The sequence below is a fragment of the Nomascus leucogenys genome, chromosome 10, assembly GCF_006542625.1.
Source record: "Nomascus leucogenys isolate Asia chromosome 10, Asia_NLE_v1, whole genome shotgun sequence".
Classification (NCBI taxonomy): domain Eukaryota; kingdom Metazoa; phylum Chordata; class Mammalia; order Primates; family Hylobatidae; genus Nomascus; species Nomascus leucogenys.
In genome coordinates, this window is record NC_044390.1 from 70,675,553 (window position 1) to 70,688,651 (window position 13,099).

Below are 13,099 nucleotides of genomic sequence, written 5' to 3' on the forward strand. Positions count from 1 at the left end.
CCTTCTGTGTGCCAGGCATTGAACCAACCACTGAGGGAATAGAAAAACAAATTAGACATGGTTACTGCCTTCAAGAAGTTTATAAGCTAGACAGGGGGAAAGATATGTGATCTGCTTCAGCGGCTGAAAGAACACAGGAGGCTTTTCCTTAAGCACAAAGTTCTTCCAAGGCAGGAATTGTAAAAGGTACCACATTCCAAACTCTCCAATTTCAGTGTGGAACTGAAGGTTTCCAGAATTCTGGAGACAATGAGATAAGATTTGCACACTGTGACAACACAGGTCTCTAACAGAGAATCCAAGACTGGGATTTTTTTAAAGCTGTCTCCCCTTCCCCACCTTGAGTGTACAATGGAGAGTGCTGGTGTGGTGTCACATGGTGTAACATGGCTCAGTGTTGTGTGAAACTAAGGTAATAGGCTTCTCGTGGCCTATTTCTTCATTTGTAAAATGAGCAAGTTGGACAGTAAGATAATCCACTGCATTGCAAGAAAAATCTTGTTCAAACAGTTTATATGTGTTTTTACTTGAAAATATGATGAAAAAAATAAGGTTTTACTAACCTGAATTGACACTGGGCTCTGGCCTGGGGCCTGCTTCAGGGATCTGTGGTCACACCAGGTAAGTGAGGAATCCTGAGTGAGGAGCAAGAGCTCCCCAATGTGGAGGTGCCACAGCCCTTTGCTTAGATAGCCCTTTGCTACCTAATTAACATAAAATTAATCAGTTCTTCCAAAATGGACAAGTGTTTAAAAAAAGAATTCTGCCAAAGAAAATGCAGACTGAAGACACTGCAAATAAGGCAGCTACAGGTTAAACTACATGAAACTGTCAATATTTGCTCAGTTTTTATATTTAAAAGATAGCAATTGAATATAATTCAAACTAATTATATTAATTGCCACTCCTCCAAGTACTAATCAGCCACGATTTAGATAAAAACAATGACCATCTAATGAAACTTGACATAAATAGAGCTCAAAAAGGTAAAATTATGAAAAGGCCATTTGAAAAAAGGACATACATCTACTCTCTTTAATTATGAACTATGAACATCTGCCTTAAGATAGTAGCTATTGATAGAATGAAGACATCACATGTGAATTGCTTACTTCATCTTTGCATCAACTTTTAATATTTAGATTTGGGGCATATTTTATAATGAACATAACATATGAGCATAACAGTCGTGATTAACGTATACCATTAAAGATAAGTGGAAATGACTCCATCTCCAACCACACGTCCTCAGTGTAATTTTGATGGGGATGGCTTATGTTCTACTGCCACCTCGTGGTAAGCATTCTGTGAAATGCCTCTTGGAACAGTGGGGAGAACCAGCTTCGACTTCTGAGGATCCAAAAGCCCAAGAAAAAAATCTGAGTTCTCACGACAAAGTCACTTCCTGGCACAACACCTGGAAAATGTCATGACCCGAACTAGTCTCACTTCAGGTAACCTCACCTCTATGGACCTGTCAATTCATCCATAAACTTGATTTTCCAACTCTTGCTGAACTTCAAAAACACTTCCAATTCTAAAATATCTATGACATTAAGTGTCACTGTTCAGACTTTATGAGCTTCCAAACCCTTTATGTGTTTTCATTTTTTATTCTATGAAGATCTACAAGGTCTCACAGAGTTAGTCCTTCCTTCTCTATTTCTATCACATTGTGTATACACCTTTTACAGTAGTTATTAGGTTGGGTTGGTTTGGTTTGTTATTTTTTTCTCAACTTTTTATTTTTAAACCATTGTAGATTCATTAGAAGTTTTATTTAAAAATGTACAGGGAGGTCCCATGCATGTCTCAGACTTCCGCAATGGTAGCTTCTTACATCACTACAGTACATGATCAAAACCAGGAAACTGACATAAATGCAACCCACAGAGTTGGTTCAGACTTCACCAGCTTTACATGCACTTGTTTGTGTGTGTGCAGATTGTTTTCATATCTCTGTCATTCTAGAGTCCCTGGTTTCTAGTACAGTACCTGACAGATAGACGAGTTTCTTTATATGTTGCTGAAGAAAGGCAGAGAGGAAGAAAAGAAGAGAGGATGAAGGGAGGTAAGGGAAGAAGAAACTTGTCAGTTAAAACCTATCAAACAATTGATAAATTAAAAGTGGTGTTTTTAAAAAGGTAGTGCTTAAGTGGATTTTCTGAACATGGTAGATCAATGTTAAAACCCAACTTTTCACTCACAATGGCAGTCATTTTTTTAAATTACTACCCAATAGATCATTTGATATACCAATCTTCCAGACATCTATACAAATGACATTCATACAAATTACAGACTCTCGGAGTTGTCAGCCGCTATTCGTTTAGATGGCTGACGAGGCCCTAACAAGCACTTTTGCCTATTCCTTTCTTTGTTTTAAAGCTATTTCTCATGCGCTGCTGACAGCCTGTTTTACTTTAGGCTGCAACCACACTCTTTGAGTCTCAGTTTTTCCATCTCAAAAATGGTAAAGTTCCCTGTCAGAAATTATATTCTAGTAACTCCACGGCTCTAAGATATCAGAGTTTTCTTTTTGAAACTACTCCTTTTGTTACATATGAATATAATAAATATTTGCAAGTAACAAAGATAACGAAAAATATAAAAAAGAACTTTCAAATCACCTATAATTTCATCCATTAATAATACAATATTAATATTTTAAAGAATTTCCTTTTCTTTCAGTTGTGCTTGCATCTGTTCATCTACTTTTGTATAAACATATAAACACACAAAAAGAATATATTCACTTAATTCAGAATAAAACTATACTCAAAGTCACGGGGCCCTAAGTTTTGAGTGGTAACTTTTCCTGTTAAAACTGTCTCAAAGCTCGTGAAATATTTTTTTAATAAATATTTGTAGTGTATTCCATCGTCCTAATATACTGTTTATATATTTCATTATTTCCATATTTTTAACATTTACTCTTCTCTTTTTTGCTATTAGGAATAAACTTGATATAAGCATCTTTGCATAATTAACAACTGGGTCAAATTTTCTTCATTTCATTGAGATTCTTGATTCAAGCCTCTGCTGATGAATTGGATTCCAAAAAGGTAGTTACAATTTACATTTATGCCAAGTGCAAGCACATACATTTATTACATCTTTGCTAAAATCATAATTATCTTTAAAACTTTGCCCAAAATTTTATAGTTGAAAAATTGTCTCATTGTTATTTCTATTTCTTTGATAACTAAAAAAGTTAGCCTTTTGTATGTTTTTCAGAAAACATCATATGTATCAAATAACATGGAATTATATTTGTAAATTAAATGTATCTTGCCTGATATTTCTATTAGGATGTTGTTGCTTTCTTATTAATGTCTTATTAATTTACATATTATGGATATTAGCCCTTGTTATATCTGTTGCAAACAATGTTTTTTCCATTTTTTCCCTTAATTATATTTAAAATCAGGACTATCTATAGTTTTCTTTCACTTTTTTTATTCTTAGAAATCCAGTGTCTAGAATCAGTTACATATTTATGTACAATTTGTTCTATCACTTATAATGTTATTTTTATATTTAAAATAGAATACCTAAGAACTTATTTTTATTACGGTACGATGTTAGCTGTTATAGCTTCACTTTTTCCTGAATAACTTCTCTTCTAAATATTTAGAAATCAATCCCTTGCTTGTTTCTCCACTTTTTTTTCTTTCTTGATCATAAGTGAAGAATCTATTTCAGGAATTGTTGATTCTGATTTCAATACCATATATCTTAGTTGTCATGGCTGTATAATATATTTTATATCTAAGCAGGCAAGTGTCTATTACTCTTCTTTTTCAACATTTTCTATAGATATATATAACTGTTTATTCTTTTAGACATAGTTAAAATAATAAGAATATGGTTGGGCATGGTGGCTCACATCTGTAATCCTAACGCTTTGGAAGGCTGAGACAGTAGAACTGCTTGAGGCTAGGAGTTTGAGGCTGCAGTGAGCCACAATTATGCCACAGCACTCCAGAATGAGTGATAGAGCAAGACCCTGTCTCTCAAAAAATAATAATAAAGGCTGGGCTTGGTGACTCATGCCTGTAAATCCCAGCACTTTGGGAGGCCAAGGCAGATGGATCACTTGAGGTCAGGAGTTCAAGACCAGCCTGGTCAACATGGCAAAACCCCATATCTACTGAAAACACAAAAATGAGCTGGAGATGGTGACGTGCACCTGTAGTCCCAGCTACTTGGGAGGCTGAGACAGGAGAATTGCTTGAACCCAGGAGGTGAAGGTTGCAGTGAGCCAAGATCTTGCTACTACACTCCAGCCTGGGTGACAGAGCAAGACTCTGTCTCAAACTAATAACAGTAATAATAATAAAATAATAAGATGACAAGAAGAAGAAGAGAAATAGAAAAGAAGTAGAAGGAGGAGGAGGAGAAACACCTTAGTCTAGTTAGGGTGATGATTCCTTCAAGTGAGATTTATACAGACTTTTTTATCCAGGAATCACGAAATTGAGCCCTGGCTCATTTATTTGCAAGAAATGCTTCTGTGATATGCTGACCTTTTTTTTAACTTAAACTGTTTATTGTGATCTCTTATGGAATGAACCTTGACCTCGAGGTTTGCTTGTTTGCATTTTGTTATGAGAAATTGCATTTACTCACTCTGTGTTTGTTATAAAAACTTATACTTGTTAGGTGACATGCTGTAGGAAATTAGATTTGCTCATTTAAATTGTAGTGTGAACAATGGTGATATGAAGACTGACTCACTGTCTGTAACCTCTCCGGCTTTGCTCTGTAACCTCACTCTGATATAAGTGGCTCTATTTCCCCTGTTAGTCAGAGAGCATTGAAACTCCTTAAGTTTTCCCTTTAAACCTGCCTGAGAATAAACTTGGTGATGCTATCAGATCTATTTATAAAAAAAAAAACACACAAAAGGAAGTTTCATCAATACCGACTTTAGGAAGCCATAGTTGATAGGAACAAAAGACAAATAATTAATTCCTGTAAAATTTGATTGGTGTCACAAGAGATGTGAGTACTTGCTACAAGGGAATAGTGAAAAGGAAATATCTCTATGGGGATCAAATGAAATTTGGGACATTTTCACCCTAGAGACAATGCTTGAGGTAGAAACACTGGGCATTTGGTACAAATACTGGGTCCATTTACACCCTCACAAATGTCACTGATGAGCACATGGGTCTAATCCAGAGTTTCTCAACCTTGGCACTATTGATATTTGAAGCTGTTATTAGTCCATTTTCACACTGCTATAAACACATAGCCAAGACTGAGTAATTTATAAAGAAAAGAGGTTTCATTGACTCACAGTTCCACATGGCTGGGGAGGCCTCAGGAAACTTATACTCATGGTGGAAAGGGAAGAGGCATGTCTTATGTGGCAGCAGGCAAGAGAGAACAAGCAAGAGCAGGGAAAACTGCCTTATAAAACCATCAGATCTTATGAGAACTCACTCAATATCATGAGAACAGCATGAGGGAAACCAGCCCCATGTTCCAATCCCTTCCCAACAGGTCTCTTCCTTAACACCTGGGGATTACAATTCAAGATGAGATTTGGGTGGGGACAGAAAGCCTGACCATATCAGGAGCTGAGTAATTCTTTGTTGCAGGGGCTGTCCTGTGCATTGCAGGGTGTTGAGCAGCATCTGTAGCCTCCATCCACTAGATGCTGGTAGCATTCCTCCTCTCAGTTTGAAAACCAAAAGTCTCCAGACATTGCCAAATATCCCCTGGAGAGCAAAAATCACCCCTGGTTGAGAGCCACTGGTCGAATCCTACCTTTCCTCTTTCTAACAGCAAAAATGAAGGTTTGGAGAAGTACTAATATAAGAAGGCATAGGACTCTCAGGCTCACTTAGTTATCCGTCCTCCCCTGGAGATGGTCCTAATAGTACTGCAGCCCTTAAAACAAGGAAACAGCTTCTCTGAGCAACACAGTCTACAAGGAAGCATTCCAACTTCCAGAAAAGATTTTTCCCATCCTCCTCCTGAAAGGTTCAAAGAGACCATCAAATCCCAACCTTCTTCACCAGCAACATTGTATATCCACAGGAAAAAAACAATTTCATCAGTGTTATTTATAAGATCATAGTATTTTAGCATCCAAAGTTCGTTGGAAATTGTTTGAGTCAGTTTCCTAAATTCCCCTGATGCTTGGCAAATGTGCAGCATCCCAATCCCCACCCCAGCCCCACCTGCCCACTGTGTTCAGAAGTAGAGCCTGGGAATCTGTTTTTAGTAAGTGCCCAGATGGTTCCTATGATCAGTGAAGTTTGGACAGTGCTGATCTTCATTTTACCAGAGGAGACAGAGGAGTTCTAGGGAAGTCACTTTCCCAAGATCCCCCAGCTGGAAAGGGACAGACCCAGGACTCAGTCCAGGTATCCCAACACCTTATCCACTGCTCTTTCCTCTGCACCAGTTTGAGGGAGGAGGGAACCAGCAAATCCCTCAGGAGGAAGTCTCAGAAACAGACTAGCCCAGGTGGGGTGGCAGGAGGGCTGAGAAGTGGGTTAAAGCAAGTCACCTATTTTTATATAGGTCATGGGTCAGCAAACCTTCCTATAAAGAACCAGAGAGGAAAGTTTTGACTTTGCAGGCCGTGTGATCTCTCTTAAACACTCAGTTCTGTGGATGGAACTCCAAAGCAGCTATAGACAATCCGTAAACAAATGGGCATGGTGGGTTCCAAAAAACTAAGTTAACAAAATCAGGGCACTATGCTTTTCCTACCCCAGATATAAATGACATTTCACCAATATAAACATAAGAGTAGCCTGGAAAGGAAAGGGGAAAAACTGAAAACCCGGTGGTGGGGGGAAAAGGGATGATGTCCGGCTTATAGCCCAAGAGTTAAAAATAAAAGGTTTGTGCTAGTCAGCTAAAAGCATTTAAGTGAAGCTTAAACATGCTAAAGACCAATAATTATGCAAACTAATAAACTGCTCTCCCAGTGTGAGTTCTCCAGAAGCCAACCCTGAGACCAGGGTTTAAGGGCAAATAGTCCATTTGGGGGTGCATTAGTTTGTTTTCACACTGCTATAAAGAACTATTTGAGACTGGGTAATTTATTTAAAAAAAAAAAGAGGTTTAATCAGCTTATGGTTCTATGGGCTGTGCAGGCTTCTGCTTCTGAGGAGGCCCCAGAAAACTTACAATTATGGCAAAAGGTGAAGGGGAAACAGGCATATTTTCAAATGTCCAGAAAAAAAGAGAGAGAGAAGGGGAAGGTGCTACACGCTTTCAAACAACCAGATCTCCTGAGAACTCTATCGCAAGACAGCAATAGGGGGATGCTACTAAACTGTTAGAAACCACGCCAATGATCCAGTCACCTCCCAGCAGGCCCCATCTCCAACACTGGGAATTACAATTTGACATGAGACGTGGGTGGGGACACAGAGCCAAACCATATCAGGGAGGTAATGTGAAATATCCTTAGGGGATCTGGGAAGTGAGCCTGGGAGAGGACGGTAGGCAAAACAGAGTGTTTTTCAAGCCCTCTGCCACAGTAGGCTTCACCCTGCAGGGAATCTCTGGAAAATAGCAGGGTAGAGCTTCTCAAATTTGCGTGGGCATCAGAATCACCTGGGCAACTTGTTAAAGCACGGGTTCCTGGGTCCCACCCTCAAAGATTCTGATTCAGTAGGTGTATTAGTCTGTTTTCATGTTGCTAATAAAGACATACCCAAGACTGGAGGAAAAGAAGAGGTTTAATGGACTTGCAGTTTCACGTGGCTGGGGAGGCCTCACAATCATGGTGGAAGGCAACGAGGAGCAAGTCACGTCTTACATGGATGGCAGCAGGCAAAGAAAGGGAGCTTGTGCAGGGGAACTCCTCTTTATAAAACCATCAGATCTCATGAGACTTATTCACTATCATAAGAACAGCATGGGAAAGACCTGCCCCCATGATTCAATTACCTCCCACCAGGTCTCCTTCAACATGTGGAAATTCAACATGAGATTTGGGTGGGGACACAGCCAAACCATATCAGTAGGTCTATATTGAAGCCTAAGAATTGACATTTTCACCAAGCCTCCAGGGCCTGCCAATGCTGCTGATCCAAGGACCACACTTTGAGTAGCTTTGATACAAAGCACACTAGCAGCACGGGCATCTCCTGAGATGTGGTTAGAAACATCAAAGCTCAGGTCCCACCCTAGACCTACCAAATCAGAATTTTGAACAAAACCCCAAGTGTTTGTATGCACATGGAGGCTTAAGAAGCCCTGGTGTAGAACATGCATTTCAGAATTATACCTCCAGAGAGCGAAGGTGTTCATACATCAACTCTCACCAGTCGTTGGTTGAGAACTACTAGGGGGATGTGGTTAATCCCCTCTCCTGCCCTCTACCTCACCCCCACCTGCCACCCCACCCCACTCCACTTCCACACTTCTCACCTGTCCTGTGTGCAGGAGAGCAGCCCTTATCAGCTTGGGAGAAAGCTACAGCGCAAAAAGACACAGAGCAGTTGGAAGTCAGTCCCCTGTGCTGATGTGGCAAGATCCAGGGATGTGGATGGAGTACCAGCAGGATCTGCTACCATCAATAAAAGACATACTCTGACAGAGCGTCCTGTATTGGCCTCAGACACAGCATGTAATAGTGGGAAGAACAGAAGCTTTGGAGCCACCCACTCCTGGGTTCAAAGCCTGACTGTCACACATTAAAATTCCTATGTCAAAGTTACATGACCTCTCTGAGTTTTGCTCTTCATCTGAAAATGGAGATATTCATACCTTCCTTGATTTCTTATTCTCTGGACCAGTATAAGCACTCAAAGATGATACCTAATATTATTTTGTTATTTCTGCCAAGCCATGAACTTCTTATGGTACATCACTTGACACTGAAATATCATAGACTGAAAATCAGGGCTTAGTCATAAGGAATATCAAGGCAATAACTCAAGAAACCATGTCAGCAAACTAATTCTTCAGGAAGTTGGCTTTGAGTGTTACTTTCTCAGAGGCTGCTTCTTCTGTATGTAAAGTGCCAACCTATTTTTTGGAGCAATCGTTCTGAGGAAGGACAGAAAGGGAGAAATCTAGTAGAATTAACCTGGTTATGGAGAGATCATGCAAATCGGTCTTCAAAAAGTTCCATTAGCTACATTTAGATGAGTACTCTTGTCAGAGGGTTCAAACTAACAGTCTTCACAGGTTCTGTATGGGTTGAATGGCATCCCCCAGAAAGACATGTCCCTGTTCTAATCCCCAGAGCCTGTGAATGTGACCTTATTTGGACAAAGCATCTTTGCAGTCATAATTAAGTTAAAGATCTTAAGATGAGATCATCCTTGATTGACCAGATGGGTCCTCAGTCCAATGGTAAGTGTCCTTAGAAGAGACACACAGAGAAGAGACAGAGGGAGCAGAGGAGAAGGCCATCTAAAGATGGATGCAGAAGGCCAGGCGCAGTGGCTCACGCTTGTAGTCCCAGCACTTTGGGAGGCCGAGGCAGGCGGATCACGAGGTCAGGAGATCGAGACCACGGTGAAACCCCGTCTCTACTAAAAATACAAAAAAAAAAAAAAAAGATGGATGCAGAGATTGTAGTTATGCAGAAAAAAAAAAAGGCCTGGAAGAAGCAAGGAAGGATCCTCCTACAGAGCCTTTGGAGGGAGTGTGGCCCTGCCAACACCTTGACTTCTGAATAGCCTCCAGAACTGTGAAAGAATAAATTTGCTTTCCTTTAAGCCACTAGATTTGTGGTAATCTGTTCCAACAGTCCTAGGAAACTAGTACAGTGTCCAAGAGGAAATGAAACAATCTTCAATTCCAAGAAACTATTTGAATTCATCCAGAACCATGCAAGGAGAAAAATAAAATAATAGGAAGAAAGTTTGAGCTCATTAGAGGACACAAGGTTTAGAAACCACAGAAAATATGTCCAAAAGCTTTTTTAACTCAAAAAAGCTCAGAAATTAATTTATGAGTGTTCACATGTGCAATTATCTAATCCTTTGAGAGAAAGCCACAGTACATTCTGTTTACAGAGCATTTGATTAACTGCTGATGTTATTTCCTCTGCATAGCAGATATTGTTGTCCAGGTCACACCATACGGGACTTACCACTCCCAGTTGCTAACATCTGCATGTATTTGCCTGGAGGTCTCCTCTGGTCACCAGAGCCTACTCTGCCTAGGCCACATGACAAGGTGATGTGCTGAGGAACAAAAGCCCCCAGGAGTATCCCTCAAGCAGTGTTGGACTGGAGTTGAGGTATATATGCCCTAGCCCCCCAACCATGGGCTGAGATTCCCAGACAACTGGGTTCCCTGGCAGGACCCAGCCCCAGATACCCAAAACACTAAACTGCTTAATGATGGACACTTCCCATCCTGTCTCCCCTTCCCCATTTCCCTACCCATGTTTCCTGGGACCACCTCCAAAACTAAGAATTTCCCTAAGCTGCTCCTTGAAGAACCCAAACTAAGATTGCTAAAGCACTAAGCTGGAAGTGACTCAAAACCAAAAAGCCTAACAGAAGCTTTTGTCTTCTTTAAGAATTCATTCTGAACTGTCTGCCAATTTCATTTTAACATTAGAAAATGATTGAAAATGTTAGATTGGCCTTGCTTGACTTCAACATCTGACACATTTACTCCAAGGATACAAACATTGAGCTATAGAATTCCTCTATTTTTTTTGCTATCTCTTCATCAAGTGGTGAGTTCTGACTCCAAAAAATGTTTTAGATCTACTCTCCATTTCCACTGCCAGCCCCCTAGTCCATCCCATGCCATCTCTTGCTAGACTGGTCATCACTTGCTAGACTGTCACCAAATCCTCCTGACTGGCCCATCCCCGATTCTACTCTTGACCCTTCCAATCTATTATTTCATAGCAACTAAAGAAAATGTTTAAAAATATAAATCAATTGACATCACTTCCTTCATTAAAACCTAGCTTCCCATTGCACACAGAATGAAATCCCAAGTCCTTCTTGTGAACTAAAAGACTTCTCCCACTTCTGTTTTAACTCACTGTCCCCTTCACTCACGGTACTCCAGGAACCTTAATGTCCTCTCTGTTCCCAGAATGGATCCAGCCTGTCCAGGCCTTTGTGCTTGCTCTTCCCTTTTCCTGAATATTCTGACCTGGCTCTGTGTGTGTCTACTTCCTCCTCATCTCTCAGGTCTCCTTTGCAAAAGGGCTTCCCCAATGATTTAATTTAATATCATCTTTTCATGTACCCCACATGTCATTCTCTAGCACTGTATTCTGTTTATTTCCTTCATAGAATCTACAGTAAATTCTAATCGTTTCAGGTTTTTGTTTATTTACTCATTCAAAAAAACATAGACTCAGTCCATGTTATCCCTACGGTGGGCCACGCCCCGACCCTTGACAGGTGAGGGAGATACACAGTAATCATAAACAGACCCTACCTACATTAGGGAGAGAATTTAGTGAGAGAGACTGATGTCAAACAAATAATAACATATGCAGTTTTAAAGCTGACACTGTAAGAAGTGTTACGTACAGAGCCCTATGAGAAGTCAAATTAGAAAATTTTGGCCTACTTAGGGACGGCATCCCCAAGGAAGTAAACAATGAGCTGGGGGCCTGTGTAGGCAAAGGTTAACTCGACAAACCTGGGTTGTTCAAACCCTGCACATTTTCAGAAAAGGCCTGTCTTCAGGAATGACCCTGGGAGATGAGCTCTGAGGCTTTGGAATGCCCTGCCTGATAAGAGTGTCTCTCTGCCCAAAGCCTTGGGCAACACAGTACCAGTTTAATCACATAGTTTATGTTAATGGTGTGATTTATGGTGAATGCCTGCTCTTGCTCTAGGAGGTTGAAGTCTGAGTAGCCAACATCGATCCTGCAGGTACTACATGCCAATGCAACTGGCCCCCAATTAAAAATTCTGGACACTCACTCAGGGGAGATTCCTAGTTGGTAGCACTTTACTCAGGCAGCCACACACTATTGCTGGAAGAATGAAGTGTGCTCATGTGATGCCACTGGAGGAGGACACCTGGAAACCTGGGCCTGTTTTTTCCTGGACTTTGCCCCAAGTGCTTTTTCCCCTTTCTGGTTGGAAAGTGTATCTTTTCACTGTAAGAAACTTCCACCATGAGCATGACAGCTTTTCTGAGTCCTATGAGTTCTAGCAAATCATTCAGCCTAAGGATGGTCTCGGGGACCCTGACACAGCACCAAAGAGAGTGTTTAAGGCAGAGAAAACAGCAGACTCAGAAGCCCTATGACATCCCTGAGCACCTCGACACGAGAAGTGTAACAAAAGCTGGTTAGGTGGGAATGGAAGAGTAAGCAGGTGCGTGACACTAGGTGTCCACATTCTCTCTTCACTGGTGAATGGACACCTGTGATTGTTGTTCGCTGTTGGCATCACCACCACATACCATTATGTTTGGCATATCATTGATGCTCAAGAGTATCCATTAAATAAATGAATTATAAATAAGCAAATGAGTGAATGGAATGAATGATCCTCAGTTTTATGTTACATCTTACAGCAAGTGTAATTGTTATTGATTATTATTCCCATGATCATCTCTCCGAATACTTCAAAGTTGCTTAATTACTTGCATGATACCACTGCCTCAAGACAGTTTAAGCACTAGGGGGAAAAATGCCTCAAAACATTTCAAATCAATTGAAGTTTTTAGATAATTTCCTGAATATATTGCATTAATTTATAGAAAATGTAGACTTTATCTGCAAGCTAGATTGTAAATTTATGTAAATAATAAAAGCCCTTTATAACTTCTCAAACTCTATGAGTTAAATATATTGGTCATTAATGTCCCCATTTTATAGATGGGAAATTACAAGGTTGACTGCTTTGTCCAAAGTCACAAACAAGTTAGTGGCAGAGCAAAGATTACAATTCTGGATTTCTAAATGCTTGTGGAACAGAAAATATTACCTTCAGGGAAAAGCAACCTGGAGGAAAGGAAGGGAAATGAGGCTTGAAGCCAGAGACAGTGGATGCAAGATCAGACTCTGATGCTTACTAGCCAAGTGGGGCACACAGGGGCCACATCCATTGACCTTGGCAAGACTCAGTGTCATCTATTAAATAAGGATAATAAAACTTTTCCAAAAGTACTAGTTCTT

At 40.3% G+C, this 13,099-nt stretch overlaps 1 long non-coding RNA gene across 1 annotated transcript; it reads left to right on the top strand.

Annotated features, from left to right (window-relative positions):
• The first annotated feature begins 280 nt into the window (after nt 1-280).
• LOC105740383 lies at nt 281-12,443 on the top strand. Its single transcript, XR_001116413.2, has 5 exons — nt 281-412; nt 1,143-1,454; nt 1,972-2,071; nt 2,956-3,065; nt 10,047-12,443. It is a non-coding gene; the product is annotated as an uncharacterized LOC105740383 (long non-coding RNA).
• Nucleotides 12,444-13,099: the final 656 nt, after the last annotated feature.